The sequence below is a fragment of the Puma concolor genome, chromosome B4 (genome assembly GCF_028749965.1).
Source record: "Puma concolor isolate L17-30 chromosome B4, mPumCon1.1.hap2, whole genome shotgun sequence".
NCBI classification, from domain to species: Eukaryota; Metazoa; Chordata; class Mammalia; order Carnivora; family Felidae; genus Puma; species Puma concolor.
The window spans coordinates 26,322,905-26,350,711 of record NC_141673.1 but is presented as its reverse complement, the minus strand read 5'-3'; the positions used below and the strand labels follow the sequence as shown (position 1 = coordinate 26,350,711).

Genomic DNA, 27,807 nt, shown 5'->3' with positions numbered 1-27,807 from the left:
CTCACGTTAAGAAAGTGTATTAAAAATATTCATAGCGGGGCACCTGGGTGGCTCAGTTGGTTGAGTGTCCAACTTAAGCTCAGGTCATGATCTTGTGGTTTGTGGTTCGAGCCCCGCGTCAGGCTCTGTGCTCACAGCTCAGGGCCTGGAGCCTGCTTCAGATTCTGTGTCTCCCTCTCTGTCTGCCCCTCCCCTGCTCATGCTGGGTCTCTCTCTCTCTCAAAAGTAAATAAACATTAAAAAAAAATTCACAGCACAGGGGCATGCACTTTCAAATGTTCCCTCTGTAAAGAGAGCTTTCTTACTATTCTTCCTTTCTAATCTCATACTCTAATAAACTTTTGCCTGCTGCTAAAAAAAAAAAAAAAATCATAGCCACAATGTTCACAACAGAAAACCACCACCACCCAGAAATAACCCAAAGGTCTATAGGCAACAGAATGAATATATATACACTGTGTGCATTTGTTACATGGAAGGAGATGAACCATAGCTACAATGTACAATTAAAATAGATCAATCTTAAAATAATCAAGTGGAAAAAACTACATGCAGTACGAATACTACTTTCTAAAGTTCAAGCCAACACTTATTTAGGTATAAACACACAGGTGGTAAAATGATGAAGAAAAAGCAAGAAAATGGTTAACACATACCTTAGGACAGCCAGACCTCAGGCTGGGGGCAGGGGGAGAGACAGGGGTTGTGATGGAGGGGATATGCAATCCCGGAAAACGTCATGGGATCAAGTTCAATTTCTTACCCTTGGTTTTAGGTGCAGGAGTGTTTCATGTTATTTTTTAAATGCAATCTTTTATGTTTAGTATTTCACAATCTATAAACATTTAAAAAATAGGGGCGCCTGGGTGGCGCAGTCGGTTAAGCGTCCGACTTCAGCCAGGTCACGATCTCGCGGTCCGTGAGTTCGAGCCCTGCGTCGGGCTCTGGGCTGATGGCTCAGAGCCTGGACCCTGTTTCTGATTCTGTGTCTCCCTCTCTCTCTGCCCCTCCCCCGTTCATGCTCTGTCTCTCTCTGTCCCAAAAAAATAAATAAACGTTAAAAAAAAAAATTTAAAAAATAAAAGCCATGGAGTAAGTTACACCGTGTGATAAACTCTGTGTGGGTATGTATCGTTTAAGTTATGCATTGAGTGACATCGATCTTTTAATCCTTTTGGTCTATCTCTGGTTCTATGCTTAACTCTTGGGTAATAATGTTAAAATCTAAATTTGAGGACCTGCTTAATGTGACCTGAACTTAAAGGCCTCCTAGCCATCCCAGGAGGGGGTCCTGACTTGGTCCTCTGGGTCACACCCAGGAATGTAAAGGGTATAGTCTAGATAAAGAGAGAGAGAAAGAGAGAGAACGTACAGGAGACCAAATTTCCCTCAGGCTACACACGAACCCCCAGGCAGCCTGCAAACCACCCTTGTCTGCGCTTGAGACAACTCCTCTGTCAGCTGCAGGACTGCAATCAGGAGGAGGCAGAGCCGGGAGGGGCCTGCCCACATTGAGGAGGCTTCTCCAGAACAGCCTGGTAGACCAGCAGCTGGCAAGAAGAGACCCCTTCCTACATCCTCTTGAAGAGCGGCCGGCGGCAGCAGCTGTATTACAAGCGGTGCCCTCGCGGTCTGGGCGGCCATCTCCCCTTTCATTCCAACCCAAACTGTACGTGACTGTTGCACTCACTATGCTGGGAGGCTACTAAGATGCTTTGTTGTTAGAATAGGCTCTCCATTTTTTTTTTTTTAATAACAGAAATTTAATCTTCAAGATGCAAAAGATCAAATGATAAGCAGCACACTCCTCCAACTTTCCACACCCCTCCTCCATCACCAATTGTTTGTTCCCAAAGGCTAGGGATCATTATCAACAGTAAGCCCACCTTTGGAATATTCTAGATCAACCTTTGAGACCAAACTAATGTGTTCAAATAGTTTAATGTCCAGGAAATGAAACAGTATAGGCATTTTGTAGCAATGTACAGAAACCTTCCGTGGCCCAGGCACCCATACAAAGTCACAAATTGAATACAATTTCCCAGGAGATCGGGCAGCTCACAGGGGCAGAGCTCGGGTGACATGAACGTTCTCCAGCCCACAGGGAGCCCTGCATCCATCACCACGCCCTGCCTACAGACCTACACTTCCCACTGCTGCTTCCTCTCCCGGCCCACAGCCACCACACCCATCTTTCTCATGGGGCACTGACAGTGGCCGACACTGTCACACAAAATCTGTTTTATGGAGTCTGAAGTTTTCAGGAAAGGGAGGATTCAAGGATATCCACTTTTCAAAAGAGCCAAAGTCAGGATACAGAGTTAGACCCAACTCAGTCTGGGTAGAGCCAGGGGAAGCGGATGGAGAACCAGCTCGCTTCGGCCAGGAGCTGGCACACTCAAACACCGCGCGTATTTGCTCATTTCTTAAATCACACAGGCTGGGTTTACATTCTTAAAGGCCCCGGAGAGACGGTTTGGTGGTTCAGGAATTTAGGCAGTTTAAATACCTAGAAAGCCGCTGGGCAATTAGGGAGGATTTGGGGCAAGCACAAAAATAATTTGTATTTCTTTTAAGCACCTCATAAACCATTAATGACCACAAAGCTCTACAGTATATATTTACACAGGCTGCCTGGAATGGGAGAGCGGGTGAAGAGACTTACCGAACACCACACGACAAATCAGAGGGCAGAACAGGGTCAGCAGCCTGCTCACCTTCCTGCCCGAGAGGCATCTGAGGCCGTAAGGCAGACGGGCTTGATATTCCGACAGCACCTACCATATGACTCACCCCGGACTTTGGAGATACTGCTCACATATCTGAGTAGTCCTGTGCTTGTCTCAGGGAAACTCCACGCCCTGCAGTGGGACCGATCCAACTGCCAGCAATAATATACTGTGTTCAAGCCACTGCTGGACAAGTGGGCTCTTTGTGCTGCCAGAAGAGGCACATTCTGTATCTGTGCGGGGGGGGGGGGGGGGGGGGGGCAGACAAGAAGGGGGTCCTGTCACCACACAGCCCGGGGATGGCAAGAGGACCCCAGAAGACACTCAGTCTGGCGCTCCTGGTTTACTGACGAAGAAATGGGCTCAATTCAACACACTCTGGGAAGAGCCAGGGCAAAGGGGTGAACTGAGCACAAGAAACACCAACATGAACGATCGCGGAGCAAGCAGTGAATGGCTCCAACGCCGAGGGAAGGGCAGTCGCCGGGATGAAGTGAGGAGTCAGGAGACTCTTTCCTCTGTCGCCTCATTCATGAGACAAATGCTCACTGGTGCCTCTGCGTGTCAGGCACAGCAAGGCGTGCTGGAGTTGTAAGGGGACAGTCCCTCCCTTCCCCCATTCTCAGTCTGGCGGCCAGGAAAGCACTGACAGCCTGTGATGAGCGCCCTGGGTGTACCTGTTGCTATAAGGCAGCACTTGGGAAGGGGAGCCCAGGGGGCAGCGAGGAAGGACAGGGAAAGGGACGAGGTGGATACAAGGCAGGAAGAGACTTGTCAATCAAAAGGTGCTTCAGGTAAAGTGAGTTCTGAACCGGTCAGCCAGACAGCAGGTAAGGATTTGGAGGACTCAGGGCAAGGTGGAGAAGGCAGAAGAACCGGGCTGGCAGAACAGAGATCAGACCTTGAGAGTTCCCTGAAGTCATGCTAAGGTGTTAGGATTTCATCCAACAGGCCATGTGGCAGTTGCTAAAGGGATTAGGATGACCAGACCTTGGCTTCAGACAAGTCGTTCTGAGAAGCAGAAGGGAAAACACGTTTGGTGCAACAGACTGGAGCTTGCTGTAGGCATCTAAGGCAAGAGTCGGTGAAGGCTGGACAGTGGTAGTGGGGAAGGAGGGCAGAGCGCCTGAGGTACACCAAAGAGGCATCGTCAAAAGGATGTGCCACCAACTGGATGTGGAGATTAAAAGGGAGAGTCAAAGAAAATCTCACTTCTTTTGCATTTGTTCTGGTGGTCAGGAAGATCATTTACAAGACAGAAAAACTGGGGAGAGGCAGCAGGAGGAGACTGGGGGCAGAGGATGGATGTGAGGTTCCTGTGGGCCATTCAAGCACAGATACCTAGATGGACACTCAGAGAAAGGCAGGGCTAAAGAAACAGAACTGGAGCCTATTGGCGACAGTGTCTGGGGGGCCAGTTACTGACGGGATATGCGTGGACTTTAAGGTCCAGCGGATCTGATCACATCCCAGCTGCCATCTAGTAGCTTGGAGTAGCTTGGATCTTGCCTTAAACTACATGTTAAGTCAATACCATACGTTTAATATAAGAAGAACATATTTTCTTTGCTGAATGCACTTGGCCTATTCTAACTCTTAAGCTTGCCTATTCTAACTCTACTAACTGCCATCTAGCTGCCATCCATGTGACCTTGGGCGATGAAGTTAATGTTCTTGAGACTCTAGTCTCATCTGAGGAAATTCCTCCTAGAAATTAATGAGATCAGAAAAAGAACTTGATGTCATACCAGACACAAGATATTCCTTATTTTTCTCTTGCTCTCTCGTGATCATACACTGGCTCTTATTACAATAACTCGAGTACTAACCCCTGCAACGGATTACAAGCTTTCCTGCTGTCAGTCATTTGTCTTTAAATCCCCTTGACCTTCCTTGTATGAAAAGATTCTCAAATATTTGAATTGCCATAAGCCACAAGAAAAAATCAGGCCAGCATGGTCAGAGGACCAGGGGTTTCCTGCCCTTCACATTAAATAACTAATGCAAAGATCTCAAAACTGCTGTGTGGCTTAAGTGGTATTGATTTAATTCTGTGTTGGGGGCAGGGTGTGATGGAGGACAGAGACACTGGGGTCTGGAAAAGAGACAGAATGTTGTCAGTATAATAAAGCCTAGTCAACAGAACTTTACTCTTTACGTAAAACTATACTGTAATATTTCAGAGGAAGAGTGTCTACCAAAGTTAATATTGCATAATAAGCTTCTGTTCAAGTAAAAGTCTTAAACAAATGTTAAAGATAAATCTAGCAAATGGATCTTGCCTTAAACTAAATGTTAAATCAATACCATACTTTTAATATAAGAAGAGTATATTTTCTTTGCTGAATGCATTTTGCCTATTCTAACTCTTAAAATGAACATCTTAAATCACAATAAGATTTAAAAATCAGACCACTACAGCATACAGAATTCAATTCCACATAGCCAAGCTCATTCATTTTTCCTCTGGGTTTTGACTTCAAATTTGGGCTCCAATTTGTCTTACCTATTTTTATGGCTGCCTTCCTAGTCTGAGAATACCTTGGTCACTGGATACTTTATGTTATCTCCAACTTACTTGCTAAAAACACATTCACAATCACCTCTTCCTCCCTTCCTAGTCCTTCCCTGGCAGCTTCAGATATCCACTCTTTCATCCATGGCCCAGCTCTGCATACCTACTTCAGGTCTGTGTCTCAGTCATAAATATCTCAAAAAAAAAACAAAAACAAAAACAAAACACAAAAACCCCAAAAACCAAAACATAAATAAAAACAAAAACAAAAAAACCTCTCTCAAGTTTCTAATGTGAAATTACTTGACAATTGCCTTGAGGCTATCTAGTCATTTGGTTCATTTACCAATTTTGATTAAAAATAGAGAATGATTCAATTCAGAGCTATAGACTTCAGAACTTGTTTTACTCCTGGCTGTCTTCCACCTGCCCAGGTGTGGCTCGGCTGAAGCATGACCAGTCTGAGAGGGCACTTTGGTCCCTGAGTGCTGAGAAAGAACACACACTCACTCTCCAACATGCCACCTCTAGCCTGAGGCTCTTGCTGCTCCCCGACTGTCCGGACTCTGGATGGCTCCTTTTAACTCACAATCCACCTGGCCATCCCTCTTAGCCAGCTGTAAGGTTTCAACTCTTACTGACATATAGATCCAGGACACCTCTTCATTCTTCTCTGCCTTGAATAGATTTGAATTTCCCAGACTTGAATAAATTCAACTAATTTTCTGGGTCTAAAAGATCCCCTCCTATCTTGCTGCCAGTAGGAGGCAAAATGAAGGCACGTCGATGGCCAGATTAGATGGCATCTGCCACTAAACCAGCAACACCCCAGGCCACAGGGCTCCTGATTTGTGTTAGTTATCTCTCAGACACTAAGGACACGCACACAGTCTGGGCCAGAAGACTACTGAAAAGTAATTCTTTTAATTTAAACATTACCTTGAAACACACACACACACACACCCTAACTAGACCGTGACTTGCATCAGAGGTTATGTAAAATGAACAGCATCTCATCACCACGATGCTTCACTCACAAGTGCCCTACAAGATCTACCAAGGGAGCAGCACCATACCCAGGGAACAGGCCATGGCTTTCTCACAGTATATGATGCTCCAAGATCGTCTTACTTTCTTCAGAACCCAATTCAGGTTCTGGGACCTCATGTGACCCAAAGAATTCTATTGGCAAATTCAGGGTTATTTGCTTTACTAAACTATTTCTCTATTTTGCTCTCCCAGGGAACACCTTAAATACCTTTTAATTTTTTTTTTTTAAGGTTTATTCATTTTTCAGAGACAGAACGTGAGCAGGGGAGGGGCAGAGAGAGAGCGAGATACAGAATCTGAAACAGGCTCCAGGCTCTGAGCTGTCAGCACGGAGCCCAACACGGGGCCCGAACTCACAGATGGTAAAATCATGTCCTGAACTGAAGTCAGATACCTAACGACTGAGCCACCCAGGCATACTTCTTAAATACCTTTTAAATTCTTCTCTTTATGAAATATCTCTACTCATCCCTCCAACCAGAGGACCTGAGGTACGTCTCAGGTTTTGTGTAAGTAGACAAGGACAGTTAGCTCTCCTGCTCTATTAGAATAAACTGGGACAGGAAAGTCTTTTGAAAATCAAAGATTTCACCAGTTAAATTGGCGAAACCTTTGGAAGGGCACTGTATTGCCATCTTTCCTTATTTGAAAGACACATACCCCTTGACTCAACAATCTCTCTTTTAGAAATCTATCCATACATGGTTACAGAAAAAAAGATGTACAAAAATATTCAGTACAGTATTACAAAGCAAACAAACATGGAAAAAACCATCACCCTAGAAGGCACTTAAATTGTATATCAATAGGAGACTGGTTAAATAAATAATGGATATATATGTTTTGTGCAGAAAACATTTATGTAAGAATACATAAGAAACATTAACAGTGCTTATCTCTGGGTTAAAAATTCTAAGAACATTTTCCACCTTATGTCCTTTATGAGATTTTTCTCCTATAAACTTGCACTTTTTTAGAAGTTTATTTATTTTGAAAGAGTGAGAGCGAGAGAGCAGGGGAGGGGCAAAGAGAGAGGAAGAGAGAGAATCCCAAGCAGGCTCTGCACTGTCACCATGGAGCTGACACAGGGCTTGAACTCATGAACCATGAGATCATGACCTGCACTGAAATCAAGAGTGAGCCACCCAGGCGCCCCTAAACTTAACACTTTTTTAAGTTAAGCTAGTTAATAGGGGAGAAAAGTAAACCTTCATAAATTCAGGCTTACACCAAAGTTTTACTAAACTCTTCATTTTAACAATGTTATTCCATCTTTGTTAAACAGTAAATAGAACAAACAAGGCACAAAACTCTACAAAGCAGATACACATTAAAATGTGTTTGCTCCAGCAGCTAATGATTTCATCGTTCAAGTTTAGGAATTTTGTCTTAGAGTCTCAGAAGATCAGTTGTTTTTTTTTTCCTCAAGCACCTGCTGTATGAGTTACAGACCCTTTTTAAACTAAATGGCTTGATTTAACCACAGAACTTGTGCTAAACATGTGTTTACACTTAAAATCGGTTTTACTCTGGAAATTGGGGTGAGACTGGGGAGAGAAGCCCACAATGTTTGTCAAACCTAAAAAGAGGGGCGCCTGAGTGGCTCAGTCCATGAAACATTCGATTCTTGATTTCGGCTCAAGTGACAATCTCACAGTTCATGAGATTAAGCCCTGTGTCCCTGCATCCGGCTCTGTGCTGACAGCATGGAGCCTGCTTGGGATTCTCTCTCTGTCCCTCCCCTGCTCGCTTGCTCTCTCTCAAAATACATTTAAAAACAAAAACATGGGAATGCAAGCTGGTGCAGCCACTCTGGAAAACAGTATGGCGGTTCCTCAAGTAACAATAGAACTACCTTATGACCCAGCACTGGCACTACTAGGCATTTATCCACCGACACAGGTGTGCTGTCTCAAAGGGACACATGCACCCCCATGTTTATAGCAGCACTATCCACAACAGCCAAAGTATGGAAAGAGCCCAAATGTCCACCAATGGGTGAATGGATAAAGAAGATGTGGTAAATATATATACAATGGAGTATTACTCAGCAATCAAAAAGAATGAAATCTTGCCATTTGCAACTACATGGATGGAACTGGAGGGTATTATGCTAAGTGAAATTAGAGAAAGACAAAAATCATATGACTTCACCCATATGAGGACTTTAAGAGACAAAACAGATGAACATAAGGGAAGGGAAGCAAAAATAATATAAAAACAGAAAGGGGGACAAAACAGAAGAGACTCATAAATATGGAGAACAAACGGAAGGTTACTGGAGGGGTTGTGGGAGGGGGGATGAGCTAAATGGGTAAGGGGCACTGAGGTATCTACTCCTGAAATCATTGTTGCACTATATGCTAACTAATTTGGATGTAAATTAAAAAAAAATAAAAAATTAAATTAAAAATAAATAAATAACAACAAAAAAACAAAAAACAAACCCGGGGCAGCTGGGTGGCTCAGTCAGTTAAGTGTCTGACTTTGGTTCAGTTCGTGAGTTCAAGCCCTGCATTGGGATCTGTGCTTTCAGCCAAGAGCCCCCTTCAATCCTGTCCCCCCCTTCTCTCTCTCCCCTTCCCTTGCCTCACATGTGCTCTCTCTCTCCCTCTCTCAAAAATAAACATTAAAAAAAAATTTTTTTTAAACCCTAAAAAGAAATACACACACACCCTCAAATAAGGAAAAAAAAAAAAAAGACCGATGCCCAGCCCCTTTTATAGGACTTACAATATCTTTGGGTCTGGGAGTCCAATTTCTATATGTTTAACAAGTTCCCCAGGTAATTCCTATGATGGTGGTACTGTCTCGTGCACACTGGATGTAACTATGCTTAGCAAACACTGTCTTATCCAATGGAAACAACACAGCATAGAGTCGAAAATTCTGTGAATTCTGCACAACTCCAAGATTTTAAAGCAAGTAACTTTTACAAAAAGCAATGTGGAGTTTGGAGAACCCTCCAAACCGTGCCATCAACCCACATCTTTGGGCTTATTTGTGGTTGTCATGGGCGACATGTGGAAGGGCTATCTTTGTGGCTAGGAGTGAGCATGATTAGTACAGACCAGTGTTTCTCAAATTATGGCCACATCACCTGACTCCTGGGCCCCGCCTAGACCAATGGTGCAGGGGCAGAACCTGGGGGTCTGCATCCAACCGTCTCCTTTCTCCCTCCCATCTCCACCCACCTTCTTACAACCAAGTCAAGTTTCCTAACTACTAAGTTAGTCTGGTATTTCCTGAACATCTGATTGTAAGTCACCTTGGGCCCCTGCTATGCCAGCCCCACCCCAGACCTAGAGAATCAAAATCTCTAACAGAGGTTCCGTGTGTTAAACCAGGGCCCCAAGTTAATCCCATAAACAGGGAAGTTTGGGACACACAAATTCAGGTCAAACTCATCTGAAGATAAAGAAACCAAGGCCCAAGGAAGTTAAATAATTTCCCCAAAGACTTAACACCTGATTAATGATTGCCGGGACACCGAAAACCTGGTGAGCTCATTCTTTGCTCTTATACCAATACTACTTATTAATGTTTATCATGAGTACCTGTGTGGTTTCTGATTCATCATGGTGAGGCTGTAAGTGACTCATGAAGTCTGAACCCAGGGAGCATGTCGGAACATCTACCTGCTCTTTGGAGTTTTTCCACTTTCAATGTCAGGATGAGGAGAAATATAAACACAGCACATCTGATAAAAAAGCAAAGACAGTCCTACACATTCATAACCGGGGAAGAGGATTCGAAATTCTTGCTATTTCTTTGCCAAATATTAGAACCTTTAGCAAAAAGGTCTCTAACAAATTACAACACTTTCGGTCAGAACATCAGCCTGCACCTTGCTGTGGGAGAGCACAGAGGGCGTCTCCTACCGAGATTCTACAACCTTATCCTGGAACCCGTACCTCTACACCCATCAACGAGGAACAGGGATGGAAACAAGACCCCCAGCTTGGAATGCACACAGCAAGCTTTAATTCAGGGGGCGTTCAATCGAGTTATAATTGCCTCTAATTGGCCCTCCCACACAGTCTCACAATTTACAGCTGTAATCAGTTGCACAAAGAATGAGCTAAATTTCTTTTCTACCTTTGAAATCAGAATCCTCTCCGGTTAGGTTCCTACCATTACTGTTTTGATTTTTTTTTTTAATATACCAAGATATAAAAAAGGATGAATGAAGATGCAGGCAGATCTTTTGGAAATAAGCACTGATCCCTATGACCTAATGATAACCCGGTGGGATTCAAATTTGCAACAGAGACTGATGCCAATTCGGGGAAATGTTTCGTTCCAGGACACGCCATCCAAAAAAACACATTCATCTGGTCAGACATTTTCCATACTCTGATTTTTATCTTTCTTGGCATGCTCGACTCTTCTCTAATAAAGTCACAACCCTTTGTTGCCATGGAACCCAATCAGACATGGAGCCTGTTACTATGACTTCCCTGCAAGTCTAAAAAAAGACCCAGTGACCAAAAAACAGCCCTTTCTAGAAAGAAAGAAAGAAAGAAAGAAAGAAGAGAGAGAGAGAGAGAGAGAGAGAGAGAGAGAGAGAGAGAGAGAGAGGAAGGAAGGAAGGAAGGAAGGAAGGAAGGAAGGAAGGAAGGAAGGAAAGAAAAGAAAGAAAGAAAGAAAGAAAGAAAGGAAGAAAGAAAAAATATGTATTTCCAAGGCAAAGAAGCTCCAAAAAATGACCCAACCCTTTCATACCCATTGATGTTTAAGATTTTATGCAGGCTAACTTGAACTCTTGAGCCAAAGCTCAGCCAGTGTTTTATAGAAAAATTTTCAGCTGGGTCATTCCATAGAAGACAATTTTATAAATAAGTACCTGGCAAAGAGGGTAACTCTTCTTAGGATTTTTTTTTTTTTTTAATTTCTAGGCAAGCTTCCTGAAATTTGAGTAGCTATTTAGCAAACATATGTCAATCAGCAGCAACCAAACTGCAATATTCATTTCCATCGATACTTAATTTTAGCCAAATGCTCATTATTTCTCTGTGAAGAAAAGATAAGCAAAACAGTACAATCGACCCTGTGTTCGGTCATATCTAGAGCTGGGCTAAACCTGTAGAGAAAAACATGAGACGAACAGCAGAGCCACTTATGGAAAGTGAATTAACATTTACTGAGCGCGTACCAGGAACCAGGCGCTTTTATGTCACCGTGGGAACGCTGCAGCAGAGGCACTTGGTATCTCTCTCTTACAGATAAGGTACCAAGGCTCGGGGAGCTTAATGGCTTGCTCCAGCTGCGATGCTCGAATAGTGTCTGCCTCCCAAAGCCAAAGCAAATCATTCATTAAACCAACATTTACTTTTGGCCTCACAGGTGCTATGCATTTTGTTAGGCTTCTTGTTCCTTACAAGGGAATCTGCAGGCTGTAAAGCTTGTCTGTAAAGAGGACATGGGAGTCTATGTGTAATGTTCGGGCTGTACCCATTTATACTCCCCACCCTATCTGCCCGGCAGCAGCTAACCCTTGGGAGAATCAGGAGTAAATGCCCCGGCCAATTACATGTGATGACAAGGGCCCGGACACCTGCTACCATCCCTCAAAAGGCTGGCTGCTGACGAAGCCTCCCCACCTTCAGCTCCGCAGTGGGAAGGACCCTGACGCTCCAGGCGCCTGTTCTTGTGCAGTTTGAGCAAGGAAGTAAGTACAAGCCGCACTATACACACTCACAACTATTCTATCCAACACTGGTTTGGGATGATCGGCTTTGACAAATGACTAGTAAAGAAGGAATAAGGAATGGGGGGGCGCCTGGCTGGCTTAGTCGGAAGAGCACGCAACTCTTGATTTCAGGGTTGTGAGTTCAAGCCCCATGTTGGGAGTAGAGCTTACGTTTCAAGAAGGAATATGTAAAAGTATGGAAATTAATTTAGAAGTTATATTATTAATTATACCAGACTTTTCAGCTAGAGATATTTCACTTATTTCCTCATATAATGAATACAACTACTTTGATTAAAAGAAATTTCAAAGGGGCACGCCTCCCAGGCGGGTTAAGCGGCTGATTTCAGCCCATGTCATGATCTCACAGTTCATGAGTGTGAGCCCGCGTCTGGCTCTGTGCTGACAGCTTGAAGCCTGGAGCCTGCTTCAGACCCTGTGTCTCCCTCTCTCTCTTCCCCACCCCTCTCAAAAAAAAACATTAAAAATAAAACTTAAAGAAATTTCAAGGGTTGCCCGGGTGGCTCAGTCAGCTGAGCATCCAACTCTTGATTTCGGCTCAGGTCATGGTCTCCGGGTCTTAGGATAGAGCCCCACATCAGGCGCGGTGCTGAGTGTGGAGCCTGCTTAAGATTCTCTCCCTCTGCCCCTCTCCCCTATTTGCTCTCGCTCTCAAATAAAATTTAAAAAAAAGAAGAAGAAAGAAAAATGAAATTTCAAAGACCAACACCACAGCACAGAGAGACACCACGTCACACCCACCAGAAAGACTATCATCAGAAGACTGGTTGTAAGCGGCACCGGTGAAGACGTGGAGAAGTCGGAGCCCTCGTGCACTGCCCGTGCCATGTAAACCAGAGAGGCTGCTGGGGAAGAACACTCTGGCGGTCCCTCAAAAGGTCAAGCACAGAACTACCAGGTGAGCCAGCAAAGCTACGCCTAGGTAGGTACCCGAGAGATAGGAAAGCATATGCCCATGCAAAAACCTGCACACACACGTTTACGGCAACACTGATCCTAAGAGCCCGACACTGGAAACAACCAACCCAAATGTGCACCAGCTGATGAGCGGATAAACAAAATGGTGCAGCCACACGATGGAAGATCATTTCGCAACAGAATGAAACGAAGTGCGGACAGAAGCCACAACGCAGACGAACCTTGGAAACTTGATGCCGAGTGAAAGAAGGCAGACACAAAAGACCACGTGACATCTGATTCCATTTACAGAAAGTGTCCACAACAGGCAAATCCAGAGAAACAGAAAGTAAATTAGGGCTGGCTTGGCCTGGGGGTTTGGGAGGGAGGAAATGGAAAATGATTGCTAATGGGTAGAGAGTTTGTTTTGGGGGCAATGAAAATGTTTTGAAATTGATTGCGGTGGTGACTGCACAATTCTGCAAATATACTAAAAAACCATTAAGTCTACACTTTTAAATGAGTGAACTGTATGGTACGTGAATTATATCTCAATAAGGCTGTTATTTAAAAGAACAAAAAAGAGGAAAAAAAACAACCAGTTTTTTGTCTGTTCTGTTTTTGTTGTCCTATTAAGAAAAGACCGATGCCTGGGTGGCTCAGTCGGTTAAGTGTCTGACTTCAGCTCAGGTCATGTTCTCATGGTTCATGAGTTCAAGCCCCACATCAGGCTCTGTGCTGACAGCTCAGAGCCTGGAGTCTGCTTCAGATTCTGTGTCTCCCTCTCTCTGCTCCTCCCCTGCTTGCTCTCAGAGGCTCGCGCTCTCAAAAATAAATAAACATTAAAATAGAAAAAAGAAAAGAAAATAGCCCAAATGTCAAGACCACCTGACAAAGAAAACAGCCCAAACAAGATGGCTTGACCTTGGACAAGCCTCTGGGGATCCTCTGTGCCTTAAGGAAACAAGGCTCACACCTGCACCAGATGCTCTCTTTGAGGTAGAAAAACCACTTGGATGAAAACCTCTCAGTGTTCAAAAACAGGGGAATCAGACCCCATCTGACCCCCCAGGCCAGGACCTATCCTACTCTAGCCCTTGTCTGATTCTTACCTTCACCCCAGGATCCATTCTTCAACCAACTCCTGAGCACCTGCCAGGTACAAGGCTTGATGCTAGACCATTTTCATAACCTCTAGTTCTAAGCCCACAACCCACAGGGGAGAGAAGTATCATTCCGATTCTACAGGCGCAAAACAGACTCAGAAAGATTATGCAGTTGGCCAAGTGGCAGAGAGAGCTTTTGAACTCAGAATCAAAGCCTGGGCTGTTTCTCTTATTCCTACATCAGGGTTTTTCAAACTGGCTCCACAGGCATATTCTTGGAAGTTCCACAGGTTTGCTACAGATGATTTTAAATGATGTATTTATTTAGATGGCAAAGAATATTAGTTTAACTGTATTTGGGGAATCCCAGAGATAACCAGCTGCTAACCAAGTACTACCCTGAGGTTCCAAGACCTTCCAGACTTCCACTCACACTGGGCCCAGGTATTAGTATTTCTTCAGTCAACAGGAAACGTGATGGCTGACTCCAGTTTCCTGGGACCGTACCACAAACTGGGTTACTTAACACAACAGAAACGTATTATCTCTCAGTTCTAGAAGCCTGAAATCAAGGTGCCAGCAAGGCCATGTTCCTTCTGAAGGTGCTGGGATTAAGGCGTCTCTCCCAGGCGTCTCTCCCAGCTTCTGGCAGCCTCATCAGGCATCCCTTGGCCTGTAGACAAATCATACCAATCCTGTCAGTCTTCACATTGTAAGTACTTTCCCTGGGTCTTCACATCATCTTTCTTCTCTGCATGCCTGTCTCCAAATCCCCTCTTTTTGTAAGGACACCAGTCCTACTGGGTTACAGCCCACCCTGATGACCTCATTTGGACTTCACTACTTCTGTAAAGACCCTATTTCCAAGCAAAGTCATACTCTGAGGTATTGGGAGTTAGGGCTTTTGTAAAGGGCAAACTCACTCCTGTGTCTCCTCTCACAGCTGGTCACCACACAATCCTCCAACACCCGCTGGGTGTCCTATAATTCAACTCAGTTCTGACACTACCGACAGACAGCATCAGATCACATAGCTGAAGGGTCTGCAGCCCCCTATTTCAGTCACCAATCCTAGTCCAGGTTGTTACCTGTGCTTCTGACCCACCGGCTATAAACTGGAGGTTTCCATGACCCTCTCTCCCGAGTCTATTAATTTGCCAGAGTGGCTCACAGACTCAGGAAAACATTTACTTACTAGACTACCAGCTTATGATCAAAGGATGTATCTCCGGAATAGCCATATGGAAGATATGCAAAGGTGCACGGAAAGTGTGCAGAGCTTCCATGCCCTCTCTGGGAGCCACTGTCCCTGAATCTCCACGTGGTCATCAACCCAGAAGCTCTCTGAACCACAACCTTCTGGGGTTTTATGGAGGCTTCATTATGAAGGCATTGATAGATTAAACCACCGGCCATTGGCGACTACACCAACCCAGGCCCTCTCCTCTCCTAGGAAGTGGAAGGTGGGACTGAAAATTCTAATCTTCAAATCAAGGTCTCTATTCTATTCTACCTGCGGGGGCCCCCCCCCCCCCCGCCCTATCCTCAGGGGCTTCCCAAAAGTAACCTAAATAACACAAATTCCAGTGCGGTTGAAAGGGGCTTGTTATATAAATAACAAAAGACACCCATTTCACTTTTATCATTACAATCACTTAGGAAATTCCCAAGGTTTTAGGAGCTTTGTCAGAAATGGAAACAAAGACCAAATATATACCTTTGCCCCTTGAACAACAGGAGTTGGAAGGACCCAGGTCCACCTACAGGTGGGTTTTTTTTATAGTACAGTACTGTATATGTCTTTTCTCATGATTTTCTTAGTAACTTTTTCTTTTCCCTAGCTTACTTTATTGTTAAGAATACAGTATATAATACACATAATCTACAAAATATGTGTTAATCGACCGTTTAGGTTAGTGGTAACCCATCAACAGTAGGGTACTTGTAGTTTTTTTTTGAGCGGGGGCAAAGTTACACACGGATTTTCCACTGTGTGAATGGGAATGTGCCCCCAACCCTTCATTGTTCAAGGGTCAACTACTTCTTATTTAAATTACAGATATTTAACAGACTTCAACATATCTTTTTGAGGGGACACAATTCAACCCATAACCCTGACTTTAAATATAAACGATGCAGCATTTCCAGATGATGGTCAAAGGGGGTCTCACAGTGAAAGGAGGTGTCATACCCAGAATTTTTCTAACAGGGAAGTTAACAGACTGAGCCTTCTCCATATTATAGAACAGGTAACAGAAGCATTCTAAACGCAAAAGAAAACCTGTCCTGTACTGATTTAGATTATCTGTGTATTAAGCTAGTGTTAAATTGTTACTATCTTTGTATTTTATGTGCACTTGAAAATTTTCATGCTAAAATGTTAGCAAAAATTTCCTTAGACCGTTGATGAAACCTGCCAATGACGTCTTTGTTCTTAAATTTTTTTTCTTACCGTTTATTTACTTTTGAGACAGAGACAGAGCATGAACAGGGGAGGGTCAGAGAGAGAGGGAGACACAGAATCTGAAACAGGCTCCAGGCTCTGAGCTGTCAGCACAGAGCCGACGCGGGGCTCGAACTCACAGACTGCGGGATTATGACCTGAGCTGAAGTGGATGCTTAAGGGACCGAGCCACCCAGGCGACCCATGAGGTCTTTATTCTTAAAGAACACCTAAGTAAAAACACCAATTAGCATCTCTGAACAAACACTTCTTTATAAGCCAAAAGCAGGGAAAAGATAAATTTTAAAACACAAAGATAAGTGTACAGGTCTTCCTAATTAGACTTATTTAAATAACAAATATGGCCAATGCCTTAACTCATCATTTGAGGTCCTTAAACACTGAACTCCGAAAAAAAATAAAGTCCCACCATCTGTTGGAATGTACGAACTCAAATATTACACTAATATCTACAGCGTGGTTTGAGGTGTTGGGGTTTGGAGGCAACGGCCAAGAAAGAATTCTTGAGACAGCTTCGGGGCAAAAGGGTGGTTTTATTAAAACACAGGGGACAGGATCTATGGGCAGAAAGAGTTGCACTGTAAGTGTGAGGAGTGTTTATATAAGATTTTCTAGGGGCGCCTGGGTGGCGCAGTCGGTTAAGCGTCCGACTTCAGCCAGGTCACGATCTCGCGGTCCGTGAGTTCGAGCCCCGCATCAGGCTCTGGGCTGATGGCTCAGAGCCTGGAGCCTGTTTCACATTCTGTGTCTCCCTCTCTCTCTGCCCCTCCCCCGTTCATGCTCTGTCTCTCTCTGTCCCAAAAATAAATAAACGTTGAAAAAAAATTAAAAAAAAAAAAAAAAAAAAAGATTTTCTATCCTATGGAGGGGAGGGTGACGGGGTCCCAGAAAATTGTAATTGAATCTACAGGTTTCTGGAAAGTTTGGTTATTGATAAGATTGCTTTTTGCTTGTAAATCATTAAGACAGTTGCAAACTGAGGTGCTTAGGTGGCTTAGTCAGTTGAATGTCTGGCTTCGGCTCAGGTCATGAGCCCACGGTTCATGGGTTCAAGGCTGACAGCTCAGAGCCTAAAGCCTGTTTCAGACTCTGTGTCTCCCTCTCTGCCCCTCCCCACTCACACTGTCTGTCTGTCTGTCTCTCTCAATAATAAAAACATTGTAAAAAAACTTTTTGTAATAAATAAAAAAGTTAGTTGCAAACTGATAGAAACACTCAGGTCCCACATGACTGTGATCTCCAAGAGATAACCACAAGTTTTTCCCTTTCCTTTGTTCTTGGGCAGCCAGGAGTGCATGAGGAATGTCACACAGATCCCCCCTGGGGGGAGGGGAGGGGAGGGGGCTGTTAGCTAGCGCTGTGCCTTCAGCTTGCCTTCTGCTCCCTTATTATCTATGCATGAAATTCCTTTTTTTTTTTTTTTTTTGAGAGTGAGTGCACATGAGAGTGATGGGAGAGGGAGAAAGAGAATCTTAAGCAGCCTCCACACTCAGAACGGACCCCAATGTGAGGCGCAATCCTACAACCCTGGGATGATGTGACCTGAGCAGAAATCAAGAGTGGGACACTCCATCAACTGAGCCACCCAGGTGCCGCTATGTATGAATTCTTAACTCATTCTTTTCTTCCTTGCTTCCTTCCATTTCTCTATCCATCCAAACATCTATTGTGCATTTTGTGCCAAGCACAGGAGCCACAGTCCCTGCCCACTTTCTGGTGGGGAGAGAAACAAGTCAACCACAAGTGACTAGAATATAAAGGCTCATGGCAGACTTGGGCACAGGCAGGGGGGCCGGCCCAGTGGGAGATGAGAAAGGGAGTGTGGGAAGACCCTTTCAGTATGTTATCTCAGAAGCCTTCCACACCCTTCTAAGGAAAGAATTCTCTTTCTTTTTTACATGAGGAAATGATCTAAGATGAGCTCACACAGTGTGTAAGAACTCAAAACCCAAAACCCTGGCCCATCCTCCCAGGGCCCTGGGACCACACTGCCCCTCAGAGCTCTAAGCACACCCTCAGAGGGCGGGGAAAATGCATTTAGAAGACCTGGCCACTCCTCTCCTCACCTCCGCTGCTGCTAGCACCCTCCTCCCAGGCACCGTCACCACTCCCCACATGCGCCAGCTCATGCCCACCTTTAATCTGCACCCAAGGCAACCTTGGAAAGTATAAACTGGCCTCCCACTACCTCTTAGACCTTGTGTCCTCACTCTGCTCCTGCCACAAAGCCTCTGGGATGTGCCTCGCACACAACAGGCATACTACTGTCTCAGGCAGTCTGTACTTGCTGTTCAGGCTCCCTGGATGGCTCTTCCCCTTAGATAGCTGCCCAGCTTACTTCCTCAGATCCTCCCTCACTGACCTCTCTGGGAAGAGCTTTCCTTGAGTTTCCTATTTAAAACTGATTCTTGGGGGCGCCTGGGTGGCGCAGTCGGTTGAGCGTCCGACTTCAGCCAGGTCACGATCTCACGGTCCGTGAGTTCGAGCCCCGCGTCAGGCTCTGGGCTGATGGCTCGGAGCCTGGAGCCTGTTTCCGATTCTGTGTCTCCCTCTCTCTCTGCCCCTCCCCCGTTCATGCTCTGTCTCTCTCTGTCCCAAAAATAAATAAAAAACGTTGAAAAAAATTAAAAAATAAATAAATAAATAAATAAATAATAAAACTGATTCTTTCTATGGGCCTCCCCAGCCCCCTTTCCTTGGTTTGTCTGTGAACACTTATCACCATTTAACATATTATATGTTTTCCCTGTTGGTCTGGTCCGTCTACCTGGGCTTATCAGAATATAAGCTTGACGAGGGTGATTTCTGCTTTAGTTCCTGGGACGCCTGGCACATAGTAGGTGTTCAATACGTATTTGTTGACCTAGGCTGAAAGCAGGATGGTTACAAGCATGATTCATGCCCGGGCTGCTTATGCATGGGCTCTCCCACACACCACACTCCCGGCTTGGTGAGAGGCAGTAATGAGACAACTGGGCGGTACGGGGTGGGAAGAAGCCAGCCCAAGGTTTGCAAGGAAACTCATTTGTCTTGTTTTTAATGTTTATTTTTGAGAGAGTGAGCAAGTGGTAAAGGGACAGAGAGAGAGGGGACAGAGGATCCGAAAGGGGGCTCATGCTGACAGCACAGAGCCCAACACGGGGCTCGAACTCACGAACTACAAGATCGTGACCTGAGCTAAAGTCGGAGGCTTAACCCACTGAGCCACCCAGGCGCCCTGCAAGGGAACTCATTCTTAAACTCGACGCCGCGAAAAGGTGCCTGAGCGACTCCTTCTCCATGCCACAAGCTGTGGAGATACAGGTACCATCAATCTTGATGCTACTGTCCAAGGAAGCACATTAGAACCAGTGGTCCCACAGCTGTCAATCTCAAGGTGTGGTCCCGGGTGACAGGGACTCAGACAAAGAAATGAGGGGAAGTGGAGAGAGGCCTACATTTTTGCCTTCTCTCAAGGTGCAAATCAACAACAACAAAAAAACCTCTGTTAGGGCGCTCGAGAAAGTCCTTGATTTTCCGAGCTGAGCTCTACCTGTTCACAGAAGGGGTATTTTCTTGCACTGGCCTTTTGAGCCCTGGGTCTCTGAAAGCTCACCAGAGCTACTAAGAGAAAAGCACAAGGGTTCAGTTCTCCAGAAACTTTTGGACAGCAAAGGGTGGACTCTGAACTTGCCTACATGGCGCCTGGCGGGAGTCAGACAGTCTAACCAACTAAGCATCTGCTGAGTCTACAGGGTGACGGACGATGAAGCAGCAGCCACAACAGGATCGCACAGGGTCAAACGGCAAAAGCAGTCCGAGGACGACAAGCGGAATACTCTTCCGTGGGGAGGACTGTGTGCCACAGAATGCACTTCTGCCAGATTCCAAACTCATCCTCATTCTACTCCCCTGTGAAAAATCCTGGCTGCGTGCCGCAGACCGAGTGGGGGGCAGGAGAGGAAATGGGAGTGACACATAATAGTAACAGGAGATCCACAAGCACCTGACTTCGTAAGGTTCTATGTAAGGCACTAGGGTGCCATTCGGCTCTGAAATTCTACGAAAGAACTAAAGTCGCTGCAAGGCTGATTCTGAGAAGCAAATAAAACCCCACTGAAAAACGGTACTATAATTTCTCAAGTTTGCGTCAGTCTGTTCTCTTTAGTGAGAAAAAAGGTGACTGGTTTAAGGTTACAAAGGCAACGTTCCACTATAAAAACCTGCTGGTTGCCATGACAATTAATATCTCTGTTCCTCCCTTTCCTGCAGCATCCTTCTTCCATCTGAGTCAAATCAGAGCAGCTCTGTGACGCCCATGATTTAGTGTTTCCTCTGCACAAGGATATCACAGACGTGCATGGACACAAAACACGTACCAACAAAAGGCTAATCAGAGGTGAACTGAAAAATCTGTCCTCCTCTGCCAATAGTGTCCTACAAACAACTACCAGGGACGCCCCTGCAGCAGGGCGTGAGAAGGGAGGGTGGCCCAGAAAGGCTTAACGGCGGACACCCACTCTTTTCTTCGGGGTGGGCTCTGGGTCAGTCCTTCCCAGAAGGGTCCACGTGAGGCCAGGGCTCCCTAGAGCACCATCATTATTCGTCTGCAGGCTGTCCTCCCCAGCCTGCGCTCTTTGTGAGCACTGCCCACGTCTGAGTCACCTCAGGGCCTAGAGGAGCACGGGGTACAAAATGGAGCACTCAGGACAAGAAGGGGGCTTTGGGATAAAGCAGATGCACCTCACATTTTATGGTAAGATCTGGAGTTTGGGTCTACCCTGCTTCAAACAGGCCCTGTGGGAGAAAAAAGCCAGGGGAGAATTCTAGATCCACGCTCTAGGGCGCGAAGCTTGGGATATCAACAGCGCAGCCCCGGTCCTGGTTTCCACCGCTGCAGTCATGAGTCTTGACCGCTGAGCCTTCCCCAGATCCAGGGCAAAACAAAGAGAAAATCAGAAAGTTATGGCCAATAATGTGATTTATCGTCTCGTGATAAAGGTTCTCATCACGTAGCTACATTCAACTGCAAAATGTTTGCTTTAGAAAAGCTATGAAAATACGGGAAAGCCAGAGGAAAGAAAATAGAACACCCATCATTTTACTACCCAGAGGTGACCAGTAGTCTGCACTTGGGTGTCTGTTATCACCGTCCCCGCTGATGTGGAAGCAGGTCACCTAATGGTCAGGAACGAAGGCTCTGGAATGCAAACCAAGCTGGGTTCAAGTCCCACACTTCTTGTATGACCCTGCACAAGTCATTTACCTGTTTGGGCTTCCATTCTCCAACCACAGAATGAGGACAACTCCCATTCGGCACTGTCATAAGAATTGTTTTAACCCGTGTAAAGCCTGTCACGGTGCTGGCAGAACTTACTTACGCTCGCTCTACTAATATCCTATTTGTACATGCCACTTCATAAACAAAAACGACTGTCTTCTGTGCAAATAGTTTGTAAACCCTTTCAATCGACACAAAAGCACAACCCACTGACATGTCAATACATACACTTCTATAAACTGATGATTTTAATTCTGCAACAAGAGCTTACATGAGACCAGTGGTTCTTCATCTTTTTTACAGGTCACCTGCCACTGACAATCATTCCAAAGAAAGTTGTGGAACTTCTCCCTAAGAAATACATACAAATATACAAAGACCACAGAGCCTAGGCTAAGACACAGAACAGCGGCCCTGATTTCATGCACGTTTAACATTCTGAAGTAATGAAACATTCAAAAGGTAACAGGATTACAAATTAATGTACTGTGGAAATGGATGCTCTAAACTTTTCATTCTGTGGTAGTGACATGAAAAAAACATAAATTCACTCACATGAGAGGCACAGGATTTAAGTCATTTTTCCTTTCTGTTCATACATGCATACTTCAGTACTCCTAAAAATATACTGATTCTACTTATCACTAAAGGGGAGTAAAGCACTAACACAGGCAACATGAAAGAATCTTTTTTTTAAGTTTATTTACTTATTTTTCAAAGAGAGAGCAAGTGAGCACAAGCAGGGGAGGGGCAGAGAGAGGGAAACAGAGAATCCCAAGCAGGCTCTGTGCTGCCAGTGCACAGCCCGAGGCGGGGCTCGATCCCACACACCTTGAGATCATGACCTAAACTAAAATCAGGAGTCTGATGTTCAACAGACTGAGCCACCCAAGCACCCTGCCATATGAAGGAATCTTAAAAGGATTATCCTTAAGTGAGGGGCGCCTGGGTAGGTCAGTTAAGCGTCTGATTGGCTCAGGTCATAATATCACACTTCATGTGTTCGAGCTCCACAATGGGCTCCACGCTGACAGTGCAGAGCCTGTTTGGAATGCTCTCTCTCTCTCTCTCTCTGCCCCTCCCCTGCTTGTGCTCTCGCTCTCAAAAGAAAGAAAGAAAGAAAAAAAAAAGAAAGCATTATGCTAAGTGAAAGAAGCCACGCTCAGAAAGGCTATATACTGATTCCATTTATAGTGCACTCTGGAAAAGAAAAAAAAAATCACAAGAATAGAAATCAGACCAATGGCTGCTGGGGCTGGGGACAGCAGAGAAGATGGTCTAAAAGAACAAAAAGGAATTTTCTGGGGTGAGAGAAATATTCTGTATCTTAACTGGATGGTGATTACAAGACTGTGCTTGTCACAATTCATGTAACTGAACACGTAAAGGGGGAGATTTACCGTATGTAAATAATATCTCAAAAAATAAGACATTGACACATTAATTTTTCTAGACATTAACAAGAAAGGCTAAATTCTTGACAACGTCTGAAAAACTGCCTACCAGCAAATTCAAAATGACTTTATATTTCCTTTCAGGCAAAGTTAAAATGCACACAAACTGGAAACAAATACTACTTAACACCTACACAAAATCTAGCATCATTATGAAAATTTCCTGTGAGAGATATTAAAACGGGGCTTTAACAAATCACTCTTATAAGTACAAGTGCTTGACAAAGCTACTTAAGAGCAGATGGTAAAGTTGAAGATATTCTTTTTCCTCTGCCCCAGTACTGTCACTTCTAGGCAGCTTCCCCAGAGAGACTCTCCCACAGTATACAGACCTCTGAATCAAGCTACCTGTCCACCATGAGGAGAATGGCTATACACACTTTGGTTTATTCATATACTGAAATAATGTACAGCAGTTAAAAAAAAGGGAATGAAGCAGGATAAATTTTAAAAACACCATGCTGGGGGGAGCCTGGCTGGCTCAGTCAGAAGAACATGCAACTCTTGATCTCGGGGTGGTGAGTTCGAGTCCCACCATGGGTACAAAGATTACTTAAATAGAACTTCAAAAAAAAAAAAAAAAAAAGGCTAACCCCCCCACAAAAAAAAAAAATAAAATAAAAATAGGAAGTGAAAATAAAATAGCAAGTTACAAAAGAGATGTCATGTGTATAAATATTTAATACGAGAAACAATATTACATATTGCTTGTGGGTTCATTCAATGCATAAAAGTTTGCAAAGGAATGAAGCACAACAGTGTCAGGTTATGGAGACCGCTGAGGACACTGGAAGGGAGAACAGTATCTGGGGCCATTTATTTCTTAACAAGTGGCAGCAATTGGATGCAAACATGGCAAAATGTTACCATCTGTTAAATCTAGGACACAGGTAGAGGGGCATCATATTTTTAAAACTTTTTCATGTCTGACTCATTTACTAATTAAAAATATATCTGTCTACTATATAACCAGAACTATGTGGTTAATGATTTGATACGGGTTTTCCTCATGCTCAGAACATCCTCCCCTGTGTGGATCTGGTTTACTTTTTAAATATGGCATAAGCTGAGGTTTCTGATGGGCCATTTCATTACCTTATAACCTGAGAATCTGATGTCACTGCATTTACTTCCAGAGAACATACCCAAGCAAGCATAAACTTAAGAAAATGAAAATCCACCAAGAATTTAATAAGCTAGCTGCCCCAGACAAACATCCAGGCTCATTTTAGGCTAATGGGTAAATAAACTAAGGAACAAATATTTTATTTCAGTTTTTTTAATGTTTATTTATTTTGAGAGAGACAGCATGAGCAGGGGAAGGTCAGAAAAAGGAGGAGAGAAAGAATCCAAAGCAGGCCCTGCACTGTCAGCATGGAGCCCAACATGGGACTTTATCTTACAAACCTTGAGATCATGACCTGAGCCACAATCAAGGGCTGGCCACTTAACCGACTGAGCCATCCAGGCTCCCTGGAACAAATATTTTAAAGAATTATTTACTAACAAAGAAACTGTGATTTCTGAAATGTCCAAAGTATCAGAAAAAATAATCTCTGTAGATGGATTTAGAGTCTCTTCCAACAATATGTGTATTATTTAGCAAATCTGTTACCGTTAAAATTACCCCAAATGTACAACAAATTACTTCAAAACAGAAGGTTGAGAAGGTATCAACATTTAAAGACAGCCACGTAAAACAAAACCATTTCATTCATTTCCTATTTGCCCAAAGAAATAAAAGCTCCCAACAACGTCTGCTGGAGTGGGGCTCAGTTTGCAAAACTGTCCTCAAACAGCAACAAGGCTGAAGAGCTCTCATTCTGACTCTAAGACTTCCTTTAAAAATAAGATCTTATGGGGCACCTGCGTGGCGCAGTCCGTTAAGCCTCTGACGCTCAATTTTGGCTCAGGTCATGATCTCACAGTTCATGGGTTCAAACCCTGAAATTAGGCTCTGTGCTAACAGCGTGTGTGTGCACACACTCTCTCTCAAAATAAATAAAAATAAACTTAAAAAAAAAAAATCTTAGGGGCACTTGGTTGGCTCAGTCGATAGAGCATGTGGCTCTTGATCTCAGGGTTGTGAGTTCAAGCCCCATGTTGAGTGAAGAGTTTATTAATAAACAAAAAATAATCTTTTATTTAAAATTTTTAATGTTTATTTATTCTTGAGAGACAGAGAGACAGAGCATGACCAAGGGAGGGGCAGAGAAGGAGACACAGAATCTAAAGCATGCTCCAGGCTCTGAGCTGTCAGCACAGGGCTCGATGTGGGGCTCAAACCCACAAACCATGAGATTATGACCTGAGCTGAAGTCAGATGCTTCACCGTCCGTCTGAGCCACCCAGGTGCTCCAAACAAACAAACAAAAAAATTTAATAAAATAAAAATAAAAATGAGAGCTTAATTTGAGCCCTCAATAGATAAAAACTTTCTTGCCATCAGATCATTGTTAGTCAAATTTCTCAATGGTAGGATTTAATGTGCTCCCACTCACCAAATAACAGAGCATTTCTGAGGGCTGAAAACAGACCGAGATTGGGTAGAAGAGCCTTTGGGGCTTCAAGGTGGTCACAGGACATAAATGAATGAAAGAAGACTCTTGCTTCAGGGCACCTAAGTGGCTCAGTCGTTTGTGTCCAATTTCGGTTGGGGTCATGATCTCATGGTTCATGAGTTCAGGCCCTACATCAGGCTCACTGCTGTGAGCACAGAGCCTGCTTTGGACCCTCTGTTCCCCTCTCTCTGCCCCTCCCCTGCTCGCTCGCTCTCAAAAATAAACAAACATTAAAAAAAAGAAGAAGATTACCCAACAGATGCCAATTCAGTGAGTAGCTCTAAATTGCTCAGTATAGGAGGTAAACTTTGGCTGGCTTCATACAACAAATATTACTTGGTAATTGCTTAAAGTCAGGAGGCTTTATAAACATGATGCCTTTCTCAAATGAAAGCACACACGATGAAGGCAAATTCATTCCACCATTAATATGCTCTTGGGTCAGGTTATGAAATGGTAAGTGTTAGTTTCTGGACACACACAACAGTTTTAACCTCCTTCCGTGTCATATGTGAAGATGACAAGGCAGGTGAACCTCTCAATAACTAACATACGTGCACAAAACAACCCCTAAATACCTAGTGATATTTAGCAAGCCACAGGGGTAACTTACAAACAAGGATAATCAAGCCAAATAAAGGGACAGCTTGGGGCACCTAGGTGGCTCAGCTGGTTAAGCGTCCAACTCTTGGTTTCAGCTCAGGTCATGATCTCGAGGTCCACCATGATCTCGAGGTCCACGATGACAGCGCAGAGCCTGCTTGTGATTCTCTGACTCCCTCTCTCTCTCTGCCCCTCCCCCGCTCATTCTCTCAAAACAATAAACTTGGGGCGTCTGGGTGGCTCAGGTCATGATCTCCTGGTTCATGAGTTTGAGCCCACATCGGGCTCCACATTGATGGCATAAAGCGTGCTTGGGATTCTCTCTCTCTCTCTCTCTCTCTCTGCCCTTTCCACACACACTCTCTCTCTCTCTCAAAATAAATAAATAACCTTAAATAAACAAATAAACTTTTTAAAAAGCTGGGTACAAACTCTTCTTAAATTCATTATCCTAACATGAGTGACAAATGAACTTAAATGTCCTAGTAGGAGGATAGCACGAGGGCACCCGTGTTTACAAAGAGGAAGGCAGGCCTGAAAGAGGCCTGCTGCCCCACAGAGCACGAAGTTGGGCCGAGTCCCTGCCATTCCATCTCTCCAGCTGGGATGGTCAGCTACAGGTGAGGAGGGCAGCGAAGCCGGTGTAGGAAGCAACAATACGCATTCTTCATGCTGTAACAGTATGGAGTGGAAGGTCAGGATTCTACAGTAAATAGAACCTGTTGAGAGGCATTATCTAGTTCGAGAGAGAAAGCTGAAAGCAAATGTTTTAAAAAAAACAACAAACTTCACCATCTCTTCCCCTCCACCTTTTGGTCTTTCCTTACTACAAATGGCACTAGAATCATGTCTGTTTGAAAGTTTCTTAAATGAATGAGCCAGAGTTTTCAAAATGCTCATTTCCAATCCTGGTTTGAGCAGGGAAGGGGATATCAATCCAGAAAAAAATGTACCAAAATTATAAAGTTTGATTCACTAGTCTTTTTAAAAAAGTTTTAAAACCCAGAGAAAAAGTAGAAATTTTTAAAAATAAAACTACAGACGTGGACAGCAGTATATTTTAAAGGCAGGTAACTATGCAAAAAATGATAGAGGAATAACTGTCACTTATGTATAGACTTGTTAAAGGGAAAACAAATTCTAAATGGGCCAAAGATTGGGGCACCTGGCTGACGCAGCACAGCATGCAACCTTTGATGGTGAGGTCATGAGTTCAAGACTCATGTTGGGGACAGAGTTTACTTAAACTGTAAAAAATTGGCTAAAGACAAAATTTATAAAAATAATCATAAATAAAATGTCTTAGAAGAACACGGTGTTTGGGTTTTTAAAAGAATCTTAAAGGCCACTGTAAGAATGATACAAATCCTACAAGCCCTCAAATTTTTATATTTCTTTATGGCAAGGTCTGGTTAATATTCATTGTTTGCTACATGCTAGGCTCAATGCTCAGCA

General features: G+C 44.1%; 1 protein-coding gene across 12 annotated transcripts in view; it reads right to left on the bottom strand.

Moving 5' to 3' along the window:
- Nucleotides 1–27,807, bottom strand: part of TMCC3 (transmembrane and coiled-coil domain family 3) — a 326,327-nt gene that overhangs the window by 75,676 nt on the left and 222,844 nt on the right. The window contains exon 1 of one of the 12 annotated variants that reach the window (XM_086712637.1): nt 14,444–15,511. The exons of 10 other annotated variants lie outside the window; for them this stretch is intronic. The gene's annotated coding sequence lies outside the window, so the exon portion shown is untranslated. Of the gene's footprint in view, nt 1–2,665; nt 2,889–14,443; nt 15,512–27,807 lie in introns of those variants that run through there. One more of the 12 variants, XM_086712638.1, reaches the window with a different exon arrangement.